Genomic DNA, 11,728 nt, shown 5'->3' with positions numbered 1-11,728 from the left:
AATCGGTTCAAATATAACACTTAAAAGAACTTGTGAAATCAAAATAGGCTTTTAATACAGAGTATAGACAGCCTGGAATGGTCCGCGGAACACACCTTCCCAGAGCCCCGGCTCCTCTATTTATCCACATATAACATATGGGTCCAACCCATATGCAAATAATCATTATTCCCCTAATTCTCCTGCCACCATTATCTTTTAGTTCAGGCTTCCTGCTTGTTCACGCCCAATAACGCCCATATCTGCTTTCAGTTAGATTATAATGGTGGCAAGACCCTTGCTTGTCCTAAAAATAATATATGTCCATCTATTCTATAGGCCTATGTCTTGACCCTGTATTTAGCTCAGTGTCTCAGTGTGTTCTCTGGTATGTGTGCCCTTATTAGGATCAGCAGACTATGTGTCTCCTCTATCCTTAGTCTGTCCAGTTGTCCTAGGCGCCTATGTGTCGCCTTCTCTTCGTGTGGTCTGTTTTTAATGTTCAGCTGTCCTATACGTCTATGTGTTATCTATGTGTCTCATTTACTCCTACAAATCCCACCTCTGGGGCTAATTAGCCACATAAATTATACAAATATGACTTTGGGATAGTGAATGAGAATACCTATGATGGACAAGAAAATACAAAAACAGAGTAAAGCATATAAACCAACTGGACCAAACATCTCCAAATTATTAATACTAAATAGGAGTAAAAGATCCAATTAGAAACATTAAGGAAAACCTAACTAGACCAAACATCTCTAGTATTCATAAGAGTAAAAGATCTAATTTGGTATAAAAATTTGAAAGATTAATATATTACATTTTTGATGAAGCATGAGCATGTAGGTACCTAGCCTTGCCTGAGGTTATCTCAGTTATGTGAAAATTAAAAATTTAAATTAAAATAATACAATGAGTATAATAATAGAAAATCAGAGACCTACATGCAGTTACAAAAGAAAATTGACACAACATCATTCTAAATTTAAGCATTTCAACATGATCCTCCCTCGCAGACACCACTCTAATAAAGTGATATCAATGATACCAACCTTTGTTAAAAAGATTAAGGACATGGTCCGTAGACACTTGTAACCAGAATACCCTCTGTTACCTAGCACTTTTTTGAAATTAACCTAGTTTTTAGAAGGCAAAACTAACCTTAATTAAAAGAAAACATATATATTCATTGAAATATGTATCTAAAAATTCAACCAAACATACAAAAACACAAGGCCTTAAGCAAAAATAGATATACTAAAATCCTTACATAGGAGCACAGTCCTCATCCTTACAGATACTACAATCTCCTCTTTGACATTTTGCGCAGAACAGGGGGTCTCCATGATGGTCATGGCCCTCCACATTAAATTTTGTGCACCACTTGCACTTACAGTGCAAATGACACTTTTTGTGGACATGTACAAGTAGACATTCCTCTGAATTTGGGAATACAGCGTATACAAGTAGACCATCCTTACGAAAACCATGACAAGCATAACCACCTCCAGGAACCACTCTATATAAACAGTTTGGATTTCCAAAGGGGCAGTCAAGAGGTCCACCAACCGTATTGCATGGCTGTCCATTTTTGTCGGTATACTGGCCTCGGCTCCCAGGTACAGGATTATTATCACAGGAGGGTCAGCTCTCCTTACAGACATCTGTTTAACCGTTGTCTGGACCACAAGTGATTTTACCAAGGGTAAAACACAACAAACAATACCCAGAGCCAATAACCCTCTTCCCAGCATAATAGCCATCCTAGCAAACATAGCTCCCCACTTTCCTAATGCTAGATCCAACCAATCCCAAACATGAGAGTCAAACCCAGCATTTGCCTTAACCTCTGCTCGTAAACCTTTAAGTTTAGCCATAACGATTGCAAAGGATCCATTAGGCGCAGTGTTATTGGGAATAAAGGTGCAACAATCATCCCCAAACATAACACAAACTCCACCCTTCTCCGCTAAGAGCCAATTGAGAGCCTGTCTATTTTGCCAAGTCATTTTACTGGTAGCCTGTACCTGTTCCCCCAACGCTGTTAGGGCTGAGTCAGTATATTTAATGAATCTCTGTTGGTTATAGTATATATAATTAATCCACTCTAAGTTTTTATTTGGTGTTATCCACAAAAATATAGATTCAAATCCTGATTTAACTTCATCTCTTGCCTTGAACTCCCGAGGTACACCTCTAGGCTGTCCAATTGCATCAAGGTATGCCTCAGGGTCTTTCTCATACTCCCTTTTAACTCTAGGATTATCATAGTCATCGTGGGGTGATTTAATAATAGTAACCTATTTATTTGCTCTAACTAAGGCACAAAGACCAATCCATCCATCAGACAATACATTCAACAGTTAGTTTCTGGATGTGTGGAAAGAACAATCAGCAATACCTCTGTCTTGATTTTTCAACATAGTAAGAGATGGCGCAACCTGAGTTATGTGACTACACAACCCTTTTCTATTCATAATCAACCCTTTATCATTACTTTTACGAACTCCCACATTCTCTAACACCCAAATAGTATCACATTCTACAGTGGTGTTTCCTACATCAATTCCTTCAGTGTTATGGCTGTAAAAACATTCATATTTTCCTTTAACCACAGTACTTCTGTCTAATTGGGGTCCATTTAATTCAGTTCTAATGTCATAGGCAGCACAATCATTGTCTCCCAACTTAGTCTCATTCGTATCACTCGTTCTTCACTCCTTCTTCTCGTGTGGTGTCCTTGAGTGGTTCTGATTCTGATATATCTAATTCTGTCGCTTTTACAATGTTCTTATCTTGAGGTAGATCATTAGAGTTTATCAGAAAGTTCCAAATGTCAGTAAAAAACTCTCCTGACTCTGATGTCTCAGGTTGCTTTGTGGGTACGGTGGTCTGCTTGGTAAGGGCAGTCGATGTCATCTTAGTGGTAGCTACTGTGGTCGTCACAGCAGCTGCCACCATTGTTGTTGTCGTTGTCACAGGTTCTTCCTGTTCAGGTGCAGGGGTAGGATCAATCTTAATGACTGTGGTGCTACTCCCTTCGGTCACTGTTGTTCTTGTTCATGATGAGCACCCACTCGTCTTTTTCTTTGATTAATGTCAGGTCACATCCTTTCGGGTCCCAAACTACTTCTCCCTTTGTTTGGTGATGTGTCCATCCACAGAGTGCAATCTCCGGTAAGGGTTTGATCCTTATTATTAAGATAGACTTCAGTTCTCCTGCTTCTGTTATGAGTTGAGGTAGAACAGAGATTCTCACCTTGTCAGTCTTTTTGGATTGTTCAACTGGTTCCTCTTCTCTTCCTGTTTCCACGATACATCTTGAATGTGCATGAGTCTGTTGTTTCTATACTAGCATTCACTGTTCTGTTATGTCAATGTCATTATTATTTTGTTGTTCTAACTTCAATTGTCTGTAAAAGACCATTCAAGAGTTTAAAAGTCAATTGTGGGGAAATCCCCATCTTCTTCAGCATGCGGGACTTTTCCTCCTCTTTCTTCACCTGAGGCTCCCTCCTCAGGCCGGACTTAGCTTCCATCTGGAAGGGTTTCAATTTTTTTTAGGGAAGAGATGTTCTCATTCTGTTCCTTGTGAAGTCTCTCCTCCTCTTCTGGGTGCATTAGTCGGTGCACTTGTCGTATTTTGGCTTTCACTTGATTTGCTGTTTTCTTGGCTCCTCCCTGGCGTCTCAATCGTTTCCGCTGCTCCTGCTCCCTCCGGGCTCCCTCCTGGTGAATCAGCATCCTCTGTGTCCTCATCTCTATGTGGTTGTATCCTTCTCTCTGTTGGGACTCAGGTGCAGTGGTTCAGATGGTACCACGTCTGGCTTCCTTTCACTTGGACGGCCGTTCTTGTTGCTTTGGCCACCTCATAGGGTCCTTCTCTCCTCGGTTGATCCCACTTCCTCCGGAACACTCGAACGTGGACTAGATCTCCTGGTATCACTGGGAGAGGTCCTTCTGGTCCCCTTGGATCATCAGACGCGGAACCTCTCGTCCTGGTTCAGGTTTCTGCCTTCTTTCTGTGAGGCATTCAGACTTAGAGACTTATGGCCTCTGTTCTATGATTGCACCATACATCCTCTTACTTCCATCACTCATCACACAACAAACTGACATTCCAGCTGAAGCTGGCGAACCCCTCTCCTTCTGGTTTCCTAAACATAAGACTTGGAAAACAACAGACAAAACATAACAGCATTGACAATGTTATGTGTTATGCATAAATATATTCATGAAAACTGAAATCTGAGACCATGACAATTCCCACTCTCTCTTCACCTGACTCTATGCCACCAGGATACTTTTCTGCTGGACTCCACAAAAATAAAAGCCCTAAAAAGCTTCCTCATGCTTCCACCCAGTCTTCCCCTTTCGGCCCCAGGTTCTGAGAGGTGTTCCCAAATCATGTCATTTTTTACTTAGTTTCCCATCTGCTCCATTTCAACTGATAATCATGTGCATAACCTACAATTAACATTATCTCTTCTTAAATTAATTCAACACTGTATATGCTTTCATATCAATTTCTTTAACATGTTTGTTTAGAGTATAATATCCTATCATCTATTCTTTTTCACATGATTTATTAAAAAATGAAACAAGTAGCCCCCAAACTCAACCCAGTATGTCTATAGTGGAATCTAGTCTCTCTCTTTCTCTCTCTCTGATTCCACGTCCTCTGTCATGGTGTTTTCAAGCTCACCCATTATTCAGCTGGACCTTACTTCTCGTGAGACTTATGCACCCACCAAAGAGAGACATGAAGATCTTTACCACTGCAGTGTTGTAAGAAGTATACCCCCAGCCTTGTGTATCTTGATGTACACTCAGTCTCCAGAATGCAGCCCAAGCCCTTCCATTTCTGGCTGTTTTTTTTCTTCTTCCTGAGGACATACACACTAACACATGGGTTATTTCCTGACAACAGACTTTCTTCTTATAGCAAGATCAATAAATCTTAATTTTTAAATAACAGCCTTATGTACACATTCTGCCTCAATACCTGGCCTCCTGCCACAGAAATATTCATAATGATAGTCAAATGATGGTCCCTACAGCAACTGCTGTAAAATAACATGTAATCAGTCAAGTGTCTTCCAGTTGGATGAATATCCAATCCTAACAAAACTAAGTCATAAGTTTCTTAAACTTTTGCTCTAGTGTTCAAAATGCCACCACTTATTATTTTTACCATAATTTAGGTATGTGAATTGTTCTATTTACTTTAGAATTGTCCCTATATTTTACACAGCCAGCTGTCTTTCCTTTTCTATGAATTATCTCTATTTTTATACATATTTCTAGAAATAACACTCCTTCACTATCATTACCTTCATTTATGAGCCCCTTCATATTCTCAATGTAGTCACAGTTTTTCTAACCGATAACAGCCATTGTTTGATACATACTTAAAACATTCTCAAATCTTTTCTAATCAATTTAAAATAGATATCATTCCCTCCTTAGGAACATATTCACAACCTTATGTTCCTCAAAACAAAAATAAATTGACCAAACGAGAAAAAGAGAAAAATAAATTATAATAATTGCACATTTGCAATATTACCACTATTTGTCATGTAATTAAACCTGGGGAAAACGTCCATCCTTTTCATTCTATGCCAATGTTATTGTTGGTCTCTTTCTTCTTCATCCTTGGGTATCATCGCACAACAGACTACCTTTTTATTTAATTATATTATTACATTTTATCATTCCAATGACATTATAAAACAAAAGAAACAAAAAACCTTTAATCTAATATTCTGTAAGTTTTGTCAACCACCTTGTCTCAGGATTAGTTTCCAGAGCTTCCCTAGGCCTATTAACTTTAAACAGTTCTATATCCAAATAACTAAACAGTTCTTTTTTTAAATACTTTTTCCAACCCAATATTCAGGATAACAGTCCTTAATGTTTACTTTAACTCAAATTTGACCTTATCTATTCAATACACATCATCCCTTTAATAATTAACATTTATACTAAACACTTTTATTACCAGTATTATCTATTTTCCCAATAGCCCTTTTGTCTCAGTTTTTCTCTCATGAGTGGCCTGGTAATAAAAGGTCAGTACCCCAATTCCTTTAAGTCATTATTCTCCCTGGCCCATATCATTTCAGCATGTGTATTTTTAGATACAGTTCACAGGTCATCAGACACAGTTGTCCCTCACTATTCAGTCGGTTAGGGTGGGTTTGAGCTCCACACCCACTTGTGGTGATATTCTCTCCCATGCCTTAAAGCATTCTGACGTCACCTTCCATGATAACTCCCTTATTCTACTGGTGATCTCTCAGATGAATTACAGATGATGTATTTATCAACATAACCCTCACAGAGACCCACACCCCAATAAACCCTTTGGAGTAACTTTCATCACTTTTTATATGCAGAATGAACAAAGCACATTTGTGTATTTACCCAAAGACCATAACCCCAGGGAACTGATAATTTTACCTATGAACCCATGTTATATCAAAATTAAAATTAAACCTATTTGAATAACTTATTCAATTTAAGGGTACAACTCTTCATAATTTTCCTAGGGACATAATAGATTTTCAAAGTAATTAAACATTTTGAATAGAGTCTGGTGTCTTTTAATCATTTTATAATTAAATCCCACCTGTTCCAACAATTTCTAGTAAAGGTGATCAGTCTTTCACAGGAAATTCTTAGGATTCAGGGCATTTTGACACCATTAATATGTTTCCACTCCCCTTTCTTTAGGAACAACTTAAATACATTTTTCAAAAAACATTTCCATCCTTCTGCATACCCAATTTGAAACTGAATTGGAAAAAACCCTTCCAATAACTCTACTAATGCATATTCATTCCCGGTACATGGTGTACTTACTAGTGAACCATAGGCCAAAAACACAAAGGTACTGGACTCACTTATCCAGAACTCCATTTTTTTTTATTTTTTTTATTAGCCTTATCCAGATATTTTTATTTTTAAAGCAACTGACTTTAAGAACTGCTTTCCACAGTAATGCAGTCTCCAATGACATTTTGACCAGAGAAGATTAAACCCTTTTTTTCTGGAAAAGAAAGTATACATATCGTTAATATTCACAATGTTACCTTTTAATCAGCAAATAGTTTTTATTCCATAAACGTCTTAACAGTTTTCAGAGAATGACGGGATAGAATGTCTAACAATTAAAATTCCATTGGTACTCTACTAGATGTCAAGTTAAACGTGATCTAATACTTCTTCTTGACCACATATAAACTGTAATCTCTATGAAACACTCATTGTTCGCTCAGAGACTATACACCTCCAAGTAAAAATTCCATTCTCACTAACCTCAAACCGATTAATTGTTTGTTATTTTGACAAGGATACAAACTCTTGTATAACGGCATTTCCTGCTACCGCACTAAATTCTAGTGTCACCTTACACTAATTTTCCCCATACCCGATATACCCATATCCAAAACAGAGAAATATTTTCTTATTGGTTTTTAGATATTGTCAATAGTTCTACTAATCACCCGCACGTCTGCGAGGATTAGAGGAACCACTCTATACAGTACAGACATTATTTCTGAATACTACAAATGACTTAATGTCTTATTCTAGTACAGTACTTCAAACATCACTGTGTTTTTCCCTTTACAGATATCATCATTATTTATTCATTTTATTAATTTGCTTATTTTATTTGACACCTTTTTAGTAATTTTGCTATGGTCGCTTATTACTTTATCACGTCAGTGTTTTTATCCTTGATTATAACTTATTTTACTTCTATGTTTTTCGATTTTGTTCCTCTTCCCTGTGAGAGTTAAATGCACTCTCCTTCTCAAATTACACTCAGTTAACTGTCAGAGGCTTGCACATTCCTCTTCCTACCAGTAGTTGGTCACAGACACACACACACTATTTTCCTATTTTTTCCAATCTGCTCATTCATCACAAAGAATTGGCATTCATTATTCACACACTCTTCGTTTTTACCTAAAAACGACCTCTAGTTGGTTCCTACTAACTTATTTCATTTTCTCAACTGGAAAAAACATTAAGCGTTTATGAAAGTTTACATTTATAAAGACTGCTCTTAATGTCTGAATACTTTCAGTTGTTAGCTCTGAATGTGTTTCATTGACTAAATAAAATCATAATATTGACAGACGTAGATAAAAACAAACTGCTAGGCTACTAGTGTAGGAGTAAATGAGACACATAGATAACACATAGACGTATAGGACAGCTGAACATTAAAAACAGACCACACGAAGAGAAGGCGACACATAGGCGCCTAGGACAACTGGACACACTAAGGATAGAGGAGACACATAGTCTGCTGATCCTAATAAGGTCACACATACCAGAGAACACACTGAGACACTGAGCTAAATACAGGGTCAAGACATAGGCCTATAGGATAGATGGACATATATTATTTTTAGGACAAGCAAGGGTCTTGCCACCATTATAATCTAACTGAAAGCAGATATGGGCGTTATTGGGCGTGAACAAGCAGGAAGCCTGAACTAAAAGATAATGGTGGCAGGAGAAGCGAGAGGGGCGCCACGTAAGTCTTTCATAAACGCTTAATGTTTTTTCCAGTGAAACCACTGTTAATATAAACATCTACGCCTCCTCCGGACCCCTCGTAGCCTAATGTGCTGTTGATTGGCCAAATAATTATGAACTAAATGAATGAAAGCCATTCATACTTTAATGATCAAACAGTGGAGTAAATTGAGAGCTCTTTATCTCTTTACAGATTGGCTGTGGGTATGAATTCTTAGGAACCCTCTTTCGGAAATGTTTGAATTTTAGCTAACCTTAACCCTTTTTCTAACCTTAACCTAATTCTCCTAATCTGCTACATTAATTATCCTAATTTGCTGTGTAAATTCTCCTAATCTCCTACGAAAAGTAAATTCTGTCAATTCTGACATAAACTGTAGGATATTCCATCTTGACAAAAAAAAACTTTTCCTGGTAGCTAAAGGTCCGAAGATTCTGAGCATGTGCGTAATTCTCTACTTTACGCACAGTCTCTGCTACAGTTTGGCTGCCCAGAGAACAGGATACTCAGGTGAATGGTGCTTGTTTAGTAAACTTAGATCAGAGCTGAATCAATGTATGCAAGATCACATATGATAGTATTCTACGTAACAGAATCAAATATAATAGCATAAGGGCTGTAGCTACATAAGAGGACAAATGAAAATAAAATAAGATAAGCTTTAATATTGCAGATAGATTGTGGCTTCTATCAATGTAGTTGTCTGCATCATTTCCAATCCACCATATATTTTGGGGGTAAATACAGTATATATATATATATTTTTTTCCAATCTCTAACCGTACCACCCCTCCCCTAATTGGAGTAAACTAATGGACAACAACACTTAGGCTTCTACTTCCAGTTTATACATACAATATACATTTTATGGAAACAGTATATTTTACATTAGTTATCTTTTGTTTGTTTTTAGTCCCATCCTTCAGCTACCCTCATCCCATCCTATCTATCTCTGAAGACCACCCAGTTGGATTTCTATTTGCCATATATTTTTTTAAACTTATTGTTGAGAGTTAGAATAGTAGAATGCAATTTGGCAGTTTTCCTCTTGTTATATGTCACTCAATTAGCCCATGTTAATTCATATTTTACAGATTGGTACATTAGCTATCTAAACTTGTACATTTTAGAAGACACTCTTATCCAGAGCCATTAGAGTTAATTAACTTGCTTAAGGGCACATCAGCAGATTTTTTTTACCTAGTCGGCTCGGGGATTCAAACCACCATCCTTTCGGTTACCGGCTCAATGTTCTTAGCAGCTAGGCTACCTGCTACCATGTAGTAATCATGGCCAAATTACTGACCGGGCACACATTGTTTTGGTTAGTTGCTCTCACTCAGATATCATGTTAACATGACATAAGTCATGGTAAAATGTGTAGAATTGCAGGAAATTAGCTGTGAAACTGCGAAAAAATACAAGTTCTGTAAAGCAAATGTATTTGTTTACCTTTTGTTAATAAAATGCTTTTTCTGCTTACAGATTCCTTTGTATATATTCAATTATAGTGTTAATCCTCCCAGTGCTGAGTTGATGTGAGTTGATGTGTAGTGGCTAATTGTATAGCTAATAGGCTCTGTGTTTGTAGATTGACTGAGGTGAATGACGCTACAGCAACAAACGTGATAACAGCTGGGGGTCATTTTTGCTTGTTTTTGCTTTTTTCCAAGTAGCATTTTAGAGTTTTTAAATGGTATAGAAATGCAGTATAGAACGTCTATGGTGTGTTTGCGTCCACATGCCCACCTCCGTCCCCCATAATGTTCCCTTACTTGGCAACTTGTTCCTAATCATCACGTCTCCCACCTTCATCATCGCCTGGCTGTAGGGTCTCATGTAGGGGTCCACGCTCAGGAACACAGCCTCCAACAGTGGGTGTATTCATTAGTGAACACTGTACCAAAACGTTTTGCAACGGAAAACATTTTTGCAACAAAAATGTGTAATTTGTTCTAAGGTGTATTCATTAGTGCACACCGTTTTGCCAAGAATAGACATTCTGATTTGTCCCCCCCCCCGTTTCGGTGCAGATAAACTGTTTCTAATACAAATGTATTAATCACAGGTTATCAAGTCATTTCACATAACATGGAACGTGTTGGAATTGCAAAAGGAATGTGTTCATTTTGTGTGAAATTTCAGTACGTCTAGTGCATGTATCCAAGACAATTTCCCCCTCAGGGACATTAAAGGGCAATTACGCTCATTTTCAACTTCATATTCATTATCTCCAGCACCAATCTAGTGTCTACATATGTGAAACAGTGCTCTTCTATGATCCGTGGTTAAAAAGATAAGAAGGTCCTAAAAAATGCATCTCTGTGACATCACAGGGTAGGATTCAAAGTTGAAGAAACGTTGATTTTTTAAAACCTGCAATGTGGTTCTACCCAGAGGGAAGGTATTATCTTGCTCCCCACATCACTGCGAATCTCAGTGTTGGAAAACCACTGTTTTAAAAACTGTTGATGTTATCGGGTAGAACTTTTTTATGTTATCTATATTTTTTAACAAAACATAGAAATGCACCGTTTCCACATATGTACACACTGGTATTGTGCTGCAGATAATGAAAATAAGGTTGAAAAGTGGTGGAATTGCCCTATAAAGTCTATCCTATCCCCACCTGTCCATCCCTGGGCTGCAGCAGCATCTCCTCCCTCAGCTGGAAGTCACTAGCCTTGGGGAAACCCTGGAAGTGCTGGCGGAACGTCCAGGCCTTGGACACGGTACTGTGCTCCTCTAGTCTAAAGCAGTGGATCTGTAGAGACTGGCTGGAGGGAAGAGGAGGAGGAGACAGGGGTTTGAGTGCATGAGAGGGACAGGGGTTTGAGTGCATGAGAGGGACAGAGAGAGACATAGAACATGTGTTGTGTCTCTAGGATGGAAATCACATTGTAAATATTGCATTCCTCTGTGCACATCCAAATAAATCTTATCACAGCTGTACAGCTATGTTACACAGGGCAGGTCATGAAAACTATTGTTTGCCCATGGTTACTCACGGCGGGTCATGAAAACTATTGATATGACATGAAAACAGGGTAGCCTAGTGGTTAGAGCGTTGGACTAGTAACCGAAAGGTTGCAAGTTCGAATCCCCGAGCTGACAAGGTAAAAATCTGTCGTTCAGCACCCAAACAAGGCAGTTAACACTCTGTTCCTAGGCCGTCATTGAAAATAA

Source organism: Salvelinus alpinus, chromosome 6 (assembly GCF_045679555.1).
Source record: "Salvelinus alpinus chromosome 6, SLU_Salpinus.1, whole genome shotgun sequence".
In the NCBI taxonomy this organism is placed as follows: Eukaryota; Metazoa; Chordata; class Actinopteri; order Salmoniformes; family Salmonidae; genus Salvelinus; species Salvelinus alpinus.
Note: the sequence above shows the minus strand (reverse complement) of the source record.